At 42.9% G+C, this 10,312-nt stretch overlaps 1 protein-coding gene and 1 long non-coding RNA gene across 27 annotated transcripts in view; one reads left to right on the top strand and one right to left on the bottom strand.

The window, feature by feature from the left end:
• LOC121030416 (uncharacterized) overlaps positions 1-3,930 on the top strand; it is a 17,309-nt gene extending 13,379 nt beyond the window's left edge. Inside the window, exon 2 of the long non-coding RNA XR_005790188.1 lies at positions 3,676-3,930. This is a non-coding gene — a long non-coding RNA (uncharacterized LOC121030416). The remainder of the gene's footprint in view (positions 1-3,675) is intronic.
• The window catches only part of CLASP1 (cytoplasmic linker associated protein 1), a 277,455-nt gene that overhangs the window by 191,012 nt on the left and 76,131 nt on the right, over positions 1-10,312 (bottom strand). The window lies entirely within an intron of this gene.

The following is a 10,312-nucleotide window of genomic DNA, read 5'->3' as shown; positions in this document are numbered from 1 at the left end:
TTCTCTCTCTCCCTCTCTCTGCCCCCCCCCCCCCACACACACACACATGCTCTCTCTCTCAAAATAAATAAACATTTAAAAAGAAAAGAAAACACCCTGGTATTATCTACAAAATTTGCAGCAATTCCACCACTAGGAATATGCCCAATAGAGATACCTGCACATATAGAACAGGTGAAATATACAAAATTCATCAAAGCAACACTATTTATAATAGCCTAAATCTATAAATCCATGTGTCCATCTACTGTAGAATGTATGGGTTGTGGTTTTCATACCCAAGAATAAAAATGAATGAATCACAACTATGCTCAATGGTATAGATGAATCTCGTAATAACGAGTGAAAAGGCCAGACACTAAGTAATGAAACTTTTGTATGAAGTTCAAAAACAAGCAAACATAAACTATAATTTTAAAGTGCATATTTAGGTGATAAGACAGAAAAGAGAAAAGAAAAAAGAAAAGAGAAAAGAAAAGAGGAAAAGAAAAGAGAAAAGAAAAGAAAAGAAAAGAAAAGAAAAGAAAAGAAAAGAAAAGAAAAGAAAAGAAAAGAAAAAAGAAAAGAAAAGCGATTACCATAAAAGTCAGGAGAGAGGTTACTTTGGGGAACGCTGGCAATGTTCTACATCTGTTCCAGAGTGGCAGTTAACAACTATTAGTTTTATCACAACTTATAAAACTGTGTCTTTGTGTTCCATGCACTTTCTACAGATAGTTTGTAATTTTTTTTTAAGTTTAAAAACTAAAAAAGTGGCAGTGCTCCTTGGACCCCTTGACCTGTAAGTCTGTGACTAGTCTCTGCCTCCCTTACTTTCCAAACCACCAGTAAAAAAAGCAACAAAACAGAAACCACCACAGTTTTCGTCCTAGAGCGTGACATCTGTATGAAATACTAAATTATTTTCTCCAAAAAAGTCCGTAAGGGACAAGCTAGGTAGGAAGACCACTACATTCCTTAAGCCTCAGAAGACTGGACTGGCTTCAGTAAATATAATATTTTGCACTCGTGTTGTACTTTATTGTTTTTAAGGCACTTTGGGGTGAATCTGAATAATCTCACAGTAACCTGAGATGCAGACTATACTATCCTGAATTTGCAAACGAGGAAAGTAAAGACCAAAGAGTTTGCCAAAAGATTTACCCAAAGTCACGAAGTTTGAGCAGTGACTGAACTGGAAACAAACCCAAGCCTCCTGACTTCATCAAGACCATCTTCAGATTTGTGGACAAACTCCCAGTATCCAGAACCCCATGTTTATCGTCTTTCTCATCTCTCTCGAGCTAGCTTATGTATGACCTCAAGCAAGACACAGTACTTCTCTGCCAGTTATACCAGAAAACCTCTCGGGTGAGCCTTCGCTCAAACTTCTCTGCTGCCCTGACAGCGCCCACAACAGGACAAAGTGCAGGGCTTTGTCACACAGATCTGGGACTCAATACCTGCTCTACCAACCCTACTGGCCAGCTGGATGGCTCCGTCTCCAGGCTTCACATGCTTTATCAGTAAGATCACGACAATAATACCTTAAAGAATACACCTGAGGGTGAAGAGTCTTAAGAAAATGCCTGGAATACAGTAGGTATTCAGTAAGTGATGAGAGCACCATGTTAAAAAATAAAAAATGAAACAAGCCAACAAACAAACAAACAAAAAAAGAAACAAGCCTGATTACTAGGGGGAAAGAGGACCAGAAGTCTGAAGAAGAAAATCAGGTTGCCCCAAATCCCATCACTCGATAATAACCTTATTAACACTTTGATGGCTGTCCCCACAGGACATCTCTGCAGAAGCATATCTGCATGTGAATTTTACATAAACTCCGATCTCTCGATCGCGCGGCCGGTTTCACTCAATATGCCACGAAGTCTTCCCAAATGAACAGACAAGGATCTATACCCTCATTTTCAGTGGCTATCTGATACCCTATTGTATCCAAGTACCATAATTACTGATCCAATCTTCCAAACCGATGCTGGCACTCAGGGTTGGTTAGAATTTTTCATTACTTCAAACAATACTGTGATGGGTGCCCAATTCCACACATGTACGGCTATCTCCTTAGGATAAATTCTGAAAAGGACAAACTGCTGGGTCAAAGAGAACACACACTGTATACTAGATGAGCTCTATTTTTAACATAATGCACTTGGTGCCCTGTGGGGCTACAGGCTGCTGACTTCTACAAATTTGTTGGTTATTTTAAAAGACTCCACGTTGCAACCTTATTAAGTAAGGAAGAAGTTCATTAGCACTCTACGCTGTACTCACTTTTAATCCCAAGAATAACAGCACAACACAAATACCAAAAAAGAGTGCGATAAAGTCAGTGACTTTTGTGTACGGACATATAGAATGGGAGAATTATTCACCCAAACTGGCTGTCCTTCAAAGTAGTCACCGAGGGAGTCCCTGCGACACTCATCCCAAGGATAATGTCACTGGGTATTCCTCTGGAAGGGCTTCTGGTCTGTTAAAGGATGGAAGTCTGTTAAAACATCAATAATCCAGAGATTAATGGGACTAACCAAGTTCTCGGCGTGTTACCTGTCATTGCCCATATACAAGGATTTTACTGTTAGAAAGGAACTTCGAGCCATCACATCACCCAACCACTTGGTTCTACACATGGGCCGCAATAGGTCAGATGAGGCTAGGAGGCAAGGTCTGAATACAGACAGAGGCAGTTGGTAACCACTACAGATCTACAACTTTCAGGGGTCATAGAAACGTTCTGTGTCTGTGCGATCGATCAGCAGCCGCTAGCCACACGTGCCTAGAGAGCAACTGAAATAGGAGTGTGAATGAGAAACAGAACTTTAAATTTTACTTAGAACATGAAGTTACTCGGGGCACCTGGGTGGCTCAGTCGGTTAAGCGTCCGACTTTGGCTTGGGTCATGATCTCACGGTCCGTGGGTTCGAGCCCCGCATCGGGCTCTGTGTTGACAGCTCAGAGCCTGGAACCTGCTTCGGATTCTGTGTCTCCCTCCTCTCTGCCCCTCCCCTGCTCGTGCTCTGTCTCTCTCTGTCTCAAAAATAAATAAAAGCATTTAAAAAAAATTAAACAAACAAACAAACATGAAGTTATTTAATTTTAAATAAGCCACAGGAGGCTCACAGCTATGCTGTTGGCCAGCACAGCTCTACACCAGTGGTTGCAAACACAAGAGGTAAAAACCCAGGCCAGCGTGTAGAGGGGCAAGGGACCACCTCTTAAGCTCTGCTCACTTGACACCATGTAAGAAGGTCCCTGTGGTCAGATCTCCAGATTCAAAAGCTTTTTTCTTTTTTAATGTTTATTTATTTATCTTGAGAAAGAGAGAGAGAGCAAGGGGAAAGGGCCAAGAGAGAGGGAGAGAGAGAATCCCAAGGAGGCTTAGAGGCCGACTCAGAGCCCCACGAACCGTGAGATCATGACCTGGGCTGAAATCAAGAGTCGGACACTCAACCGACTAAGCCACCCAGGCGGCCCCCGTTCAGTTTTTTTAAAGCTTTTTTTAAACATTTATTTATTTATTTTGTGAGAGAGAGCGCACGTGCACACACCACATCTCCAGATGTTAAACACTTGCAACTTACTGAATGAATCTTAAGGGCCTGAGGAGCCCAAAGAAAACACGTTGTGGCTCAAATCCAGCCAAAGATCCCTACATCTGCCACTTCTCTCTTCCAGATACAACTCATCAATGGGAGACAGGCACCAGAACATTCACGGTTGTCTGCGGGACGAAACCAAGACCCCAGTTTCCCTCCGGGGCCACGCAGCCCCAGCCAGCCAGCAAGGCTTACAGCTGTGGCCCCTGCCCCTGACTCTCCCGTGGGTCTCCCCAGCTGGCCCAGTCTAGGAGGCCTTCCAGCCTCCAAGTCCACCCAGGCCAAGACCTGAACGTGCAACTCTCCAAAATGAGCACTAAACACCCAAAGCAGGCCAGTTCCTTATGCCCTTTCTCATTCCCACCCACTTCCCCAGAGGTAGCGGGGTGGGGGAGGGGAGAGGCACAGGGCCAATCAACTGCTACCTTGCATATATCCTCCTCTTTATAATATTACTTAATCCTTACAACGACACCTTGCGCCAAGTACCACCCTATAAATACCCCTACTTTACAGATAAGGAAGCAGGCAACTGGGCAGAGTCACTCAGCTATTAAGTGGCTCAAATAATATCCATTAATCAATCAGCCTTACAAAAGGGGCAAACCAAGAACACCAAGACTGTAATGACAAAGTTGGTTACTCTTGTGTGCTTATCACAGAGAACCACCTGCCCACTGGCTGCCCTTCTGGTAAAAAGTGGACATTATTCCTAACAGCCAAAAAGTGGTCAGAATCCAAACAGCCATCAACTGGTGAACAGATCAACAAAATGTAGTATATCCATAAAATTAAATACCATTCAACAATAAAGAGTTGTTGAACAAAGTACGAATACATGCTACAATATAGATGAACCTTGAAAATATGATGCAAGAAACCAAAGTCAGACACAAAACACGACATATTGTATGAATCTACTTATACGAAACATCCAGAAAAGGCAGATCTACAGGGACGGGAAGTAAATGAGTGCCTACAGCTGGGGGCTGGAAGGGGCCCGACTGCAAACGGGCATAAGGGGTCTTTTTCAGAGTGATGGACAAATGCACAACTTGGTGAGTTTACTAAAAATAACTGAATTATACACTAACAGGTAAATTGTATGGTATGTAAATTATATCTCGGTAATGCTGTTAAAAAAAAAATCAGTTATCAGGCTGAACAAAACTCTGATCTTTCCAGCGACTGGATCCCGAAGAATTGACGGCATCTGCCAAAGGCAGGTACTGGTTATTCATCTATCTGGAAATAGTGCCGGGTGTAGAAGGAGAGCAAGGCCAGGGGTCGGGCTGGAGCTTGTGCGGACCAGGAGTCCTCCCGGCTCCCCCGAGAACTCTCTAAAGAGCTCACGGCTTGCACACACCTCAACAGTTCCGCTTGTGGCCCACCGTCCACCTGTGGTTTTCCCGAATGTGCTGTGTTCTTCCTTACGTACATTTTGCCTTCCCTCTTCTGCCTGATCTTCTCCCCTTGCATGAACGCCAGTGCCTGCCCGTTTATATCCCCTGGGCGTAGACAGAAAGCTGTGTTTCCAGCATGCCCACCATGCTGTGTTTCCAGCATACCCAGTTCTTCTAGCTGTCACACTCATTTCCGGATCATCTATTTGCCTAGCACCTAGAGTCTAGACTCTAAGCTTCTGTAAGGCAGATTCCAGATCTTCCCCATCCCCATGTCGTCAGCATCAACGACAGCAAATTTGAGGGCCTGGGGGTGGATGGGAAGTGGCTGGATGAGACAGTAATAATAGTGTAAACTATTATTTAGGTCATGTTTGCACTGGGCATTCAGATTAACAGTCCCAGATACAATCACCAGCGTGAAGACACTCTCACTGTCCCCTACTTGTACTCTTGCTTCCACACTTGTCCTCATTCCATCCATTCCCACCACACAATCAGAAGGCCCTTTTAAAATGTGACTCCTGTAATGTCACTCCTCTGTCCCAAAGCCTCCAATGGCTCCCCACGCTGAGTAAGAGCTGGTCTTCACGATGGCCTACAAGCCCTCAGAGCCTGACCCATTCCCTCTCTGAGCTCACTGCCGCCCCTCTCACTTTCAAGTGGCCTCCTGGCTATTCCTCAAACATTCCCTCCTCACCCCTGAGGCTCTGTCTCTGGAATTCTCTTCCCCAGGATATTCATCTTGCCAGTCCCAGCACATGATTCCTGTCTTTGCAGTCATCTTCTCGGCCAGGCCAGCTGCAACCACCCTACTCAATACCGTGGGTGTATGTGGGCGTGCTGCCCAACGTGCGCCCCTCCACCCACTCGGCTTCATTTCTCTCCAAAGTGTTTATCACTTTCCAGCATTCTAGAAAATGCACTCACTCAGTTAACTTGCTCGCGGCTTCTTTCCCCCAAGTAGAACACAAGTTCTGTGAAGAAAGGCATTTTTATCTAATTATTCATTGCTGTGTTCTAGAACCTCATTTGTTAAATAAATACATGAATCCCATTTGTTATGCCTTAATGCTCACCTGGAAAAGTGTCTTTCCTCTAACTTCAAAATTACAGGGGTGCCTGGGTGGCTCAGTCACTTAAGCATTCGACTTCAGCCCAGGTCATGATCTCACAGTTCATGAGTTCGAGTCCCGCATCGGGCTCTGTGCTGACAGCTCGGAGCCTGGAGCTGCTTCGGATTCTGTGTCTCCCTCTCTCTAACCCTCCCCTGCTTGTGCTGTCTCTCTCAATAAATAATAAACATTAAAAACTAAAAGCTAAATAAATAAATAAATTCAAAATTACATTGAAAATAAACAAACTGGGGCACCTGGGTGGCTTGGTCAGTTAAGCATCTGACCCTTGGTTTCAGCTCAGGTCACTATCTCACAGTTCATGAGCTCAAGCCCTGCATCAGGCTCTGTACTGACAGCATGGAGCCTGCCTGGGATTCTCTCTCTCCCTCCCTCACTCTGCCCCTCTCCAGCTCTGTCTCTCCAAATAAATAAACTTAAAAAAAAAAAAAAAAAAAGAACAAACTGGGGTGCCTGGGTGGCTCAGTTGGTTAAGCATCTGACTTCGGCTCAGGCCATGATTCCACAGTTTGTGGGTTCCAGCCCCATGTCGGGCTCTGTGCTGACAGCTCAGAGCCTGGGGCCTGCTTCAGATTCTGTTTCCCTCACTCTCTGCCCCTCCCTCGCTCGTGCTCTCTCTCTCTCTCAAAAGTGAATAAACGTTAAAAGAAAAAATTTTTTAAAAAGAACAAATAATGTGACATAACTTGCTCCTTTTATACTTCTTGATGCTAAAAAGTGAGGCTAAAACATAAGTAGAAACTAGTACAACTGAAGCATCAGGGAAGTGTTGATCCCACGTAAGAAGCCCTGCACTGGGTCACGAACCTGCATTCTAGTTGTGCCACCAAGCGACTGTGTCAATTCTCTCTGGGCCCTATCTACGAAACTAAAACTAGTGGTCCCCAAGGCCCTGCAAACCCCACGGTCTGAATTCTGTTCTTTGTTCACCCCCTTCTGAAGTGGTGCTCACTGTGGATGCTGGGCCTTCCCCCAGCCCTCAAGAGCGGGTGCCGGAACGGACGCTGTCCCGGTTCTCAGTGCAGGTAATAAATTCTGCTGGTGCCCGTCTTAGCCGATACCTTAGAGCAGCGGCCCCTCTACTTTCTTGATTGAACATCCTTATTAGAATACCTCATATGTATCAATAATAAAATACTGTTAAGGCAGATTTACCGTAAAATTCTAAAATAACATGGAAAATACAATACTTTCAAAGAACAGAATTAGGGGCACCTGGGTGGCTCAGTCAGTTGAGTGTCTGACTATTGATTTCGGCTAAGGTCATGATCCCAGGGTCGTGGGATCAAGCTCTGTGTCAGGTTCTGCACTGAACGTGGAGCCTGCTTAGGCTACTCTCTCTCTTCCCTGCTCATGTTCTCTCTCTCTCTCTCTCTCTCAAATAAAAAAATAACAAATTTAAAAAGTAAAGAACAGAATTAAAAATCAACTTAACAGGGGCTCTAACTTGGCTCGATGGCCTGCCCCAGCCCCACCAGGAAGCCCACTTACAGGTGAAACAGCATTAGCTGTGAAGTTGTACTGAGCCCAAGTGGAAAGGAGAGAACATCACCACAACAAAAAGAAATCCTCCAGGGTCCCACTTCCTAGGAAGCAACTCACTGCCAACAAGGGGAAACATTATAATCCCAAGTCCCTCAGACTCCAAATTAGAACAAATTTCAGAGCTAGCGAAATTCTGGCTCACTTTGTTCAGATAGTTCACGAGAATGATCTTGCAAACCAAAGCTTTCAACGTGGCTTAGGTACTTTAAGAACATTTTATGAAAAATCAATCCACTGAACTGCAGCAATCAGCAAAACTATTGCAGAATATACAGAGTCATCCTTTGTCTGAACTCAAGGAGAAAGCCTTACTTAAGGTCACTGTGATGAAGGCAGGCAAGGTGCGGACCACATCTGGTGAGAGGTGTAAACCACACAGTGTAAGACAAACCAGCAGAATGCTCAATCTTCAGAAACCCAGTACTTGAGGACGCGGGGAGGAGAAAGGTCCAAGCAGCAGATGGAGAATAGTCTTTGGAGGCAGACAAAATGGATTCAGAACATGACACCACCAACCACCACTCTTACTAGCTACAGGACCCCAAGAAAGTTAACATCTCGAAGTCCACGTATGTATCTGTAAAATGGGATACCTAATATGCCCTTCTGCGGGTGACTGGGAGAATTACTGAAGCAATCTACTTAAATTACCTGGCACAGTGAGCCACACACACACAGTAACCATGGCCCTAGCATGTTAAGCTTTGGGGCTTTATGGGATCTCAAAATAGAAATATCCTGTAGGCAGATGTCTGCTAGCCAAACCCTGCTGCATCTGAGATGCAGATACCAGTCTAAGAACGGTATATATGGATGAGTTCCCCAGTAAGGACATGCCACAAAAGATCAGAAGTATCCTACTAGAAACCAATAGCCGTCCAGCAGACTGGAAACACCAGGGCATTACCATAGTCAAATAGGGTGGGAACACAGAAATATTCTGATTCGCATTCTGACAAGCCTTAGCAGTACAGTAAGAAAAGAGAAAGAATAAAGAGATAAGAGCACTAAAAAAGAAAAGGCATTATTACCATTACTTGCAAATAATAATTGTCTACTAAGAAAATCCAAGGCAAACACCTGAAAATTAGAAGCAACAAGAGAGTAAGTTGGCCAAATCTCATGCATATATGGAAAAATCTATGCCTTTTCACTATATCAATCAGAACCAGGAAGAAAGTCTAAAGGGAAAAAAAATCAGATTTACAATTCCAACAACAACAACAACAAACACATAGTAATGAGGACTGAACCATAAGACCTATGTGAAGAAATTATAAAAATTTTACTAATGGATATAAATAAAGTACAAACATATGAAGAGAAATGTCATATTCCTAAAGGGAAAAAACAAGAACACACACAAATAAAAGAGAAATAACAAACTGGACAAAAAAAAAATCTGTAAAATATGTAGTGAAGGATCACATCCATGACTTAAAAAAAAAAACCTACAAATAATTTTTAAAAATAAACATTTATTTTTTTAAATGGACAATTCATCCTATAAAACATCAATAAACATACAAACTTACTCAGTCTCATTTATATCCAAAGAACTGTAAATCATGATACACCATGTACAACCTACTGGGTTGAGATACGTTTTAAAAGATCAGTAATGGCCTATGTGTTTGGAGAGTTCTGGAAAACAGACACTAGCATAAGCTGCTCACAACCTTGGTAAGTGTAACTGATACAGGATTTGGGCACACATTTGATGGCTATGAAATTTTTAATATGTATAAACTTTGACCCAGCAAGTTCATCTAGGAATCCATTTCAGAAACATTAACACAAGTATGCAAAACAGTACAGTGTGCATACAACAGTGGTCACTACAGCATTATTTTGTGAAAGAAAAACATTAAAAATAATTCTGGGGGCGCTTGGCTGGCTCAGTCAGTGGAACATGTGACTCTTGATCTCGGGGTCATGAGTTCAAGCCCCGAAATGGGTGTAGAGCTTACTTTAAAAATATATATATATAATAATAATAATATCCATCAACAGGTAACTGGGTGTGTGTATATAGTTATATGTGGTTGTGTGCTGTCTGAATAATTAAAAACAATAACAAATACATTCGCAATGAACAATCCAAAAATAAAATTAGAAACCAATTCCATTTACAACAGCACCAAAAAGAAAAAAATGCTTAGGAATAAGCTTAACAAGAAAAAAGTGCAAGACTTGCACACTGAAAACTACAAAATGCTGTTGTTGAAAGAAGTTCAAGACCTAAATAAATGGAAAAGAGATCCTTTGTTCATGGAACAGAAGACGACATTGCTAAGGTGGCAATACTCCCTAAACTAATCTACAGATTCAATGCATTTGCTATTAAAATTCCAGCTGCCTTTTTCTGCAGAAATTGACAAGCCACGCTGTGGAGAGAGAGAGAGAGAGAGAGAGAGAGAGAGAGAGAGAGAGAAAGCAAGAGAGAGAGAGAGAGGGAGGGAGGGAGGAAGGAAGGAAGGGAGAAAAGCCAAGCTGCAGCACTGTAATATGTAGTGTGACCCTCTCTGGTTTGTTTTTTTTTTTTTTTAACTTACATGCAGTTTTTATGTGTGGGTAAGTCTGCATTGTGAGGAAAAGGCCTTTTACCCTGCCTCATACGTGTCTGTATTTG

This window comes from Herpailurus yagouaroundi, unplaced genomic scaffold (genome assembly GCF_014898765.1).
Source record: "Herpailurus yagouaroundi ecotype Mexico unplaced genomic scaffold, PumYag 140, whole genome shotgun sequence".
Taxonomy (NCBI): Eukaryota; Metazoa; Chordata; class Mammalia; order Carnivora; family Felidae; genus Herpailurus; species Herpailurus yagouaroundi.
This window is presented reverse-complemented; position numbering and strand designations above follow the sequence as displayed.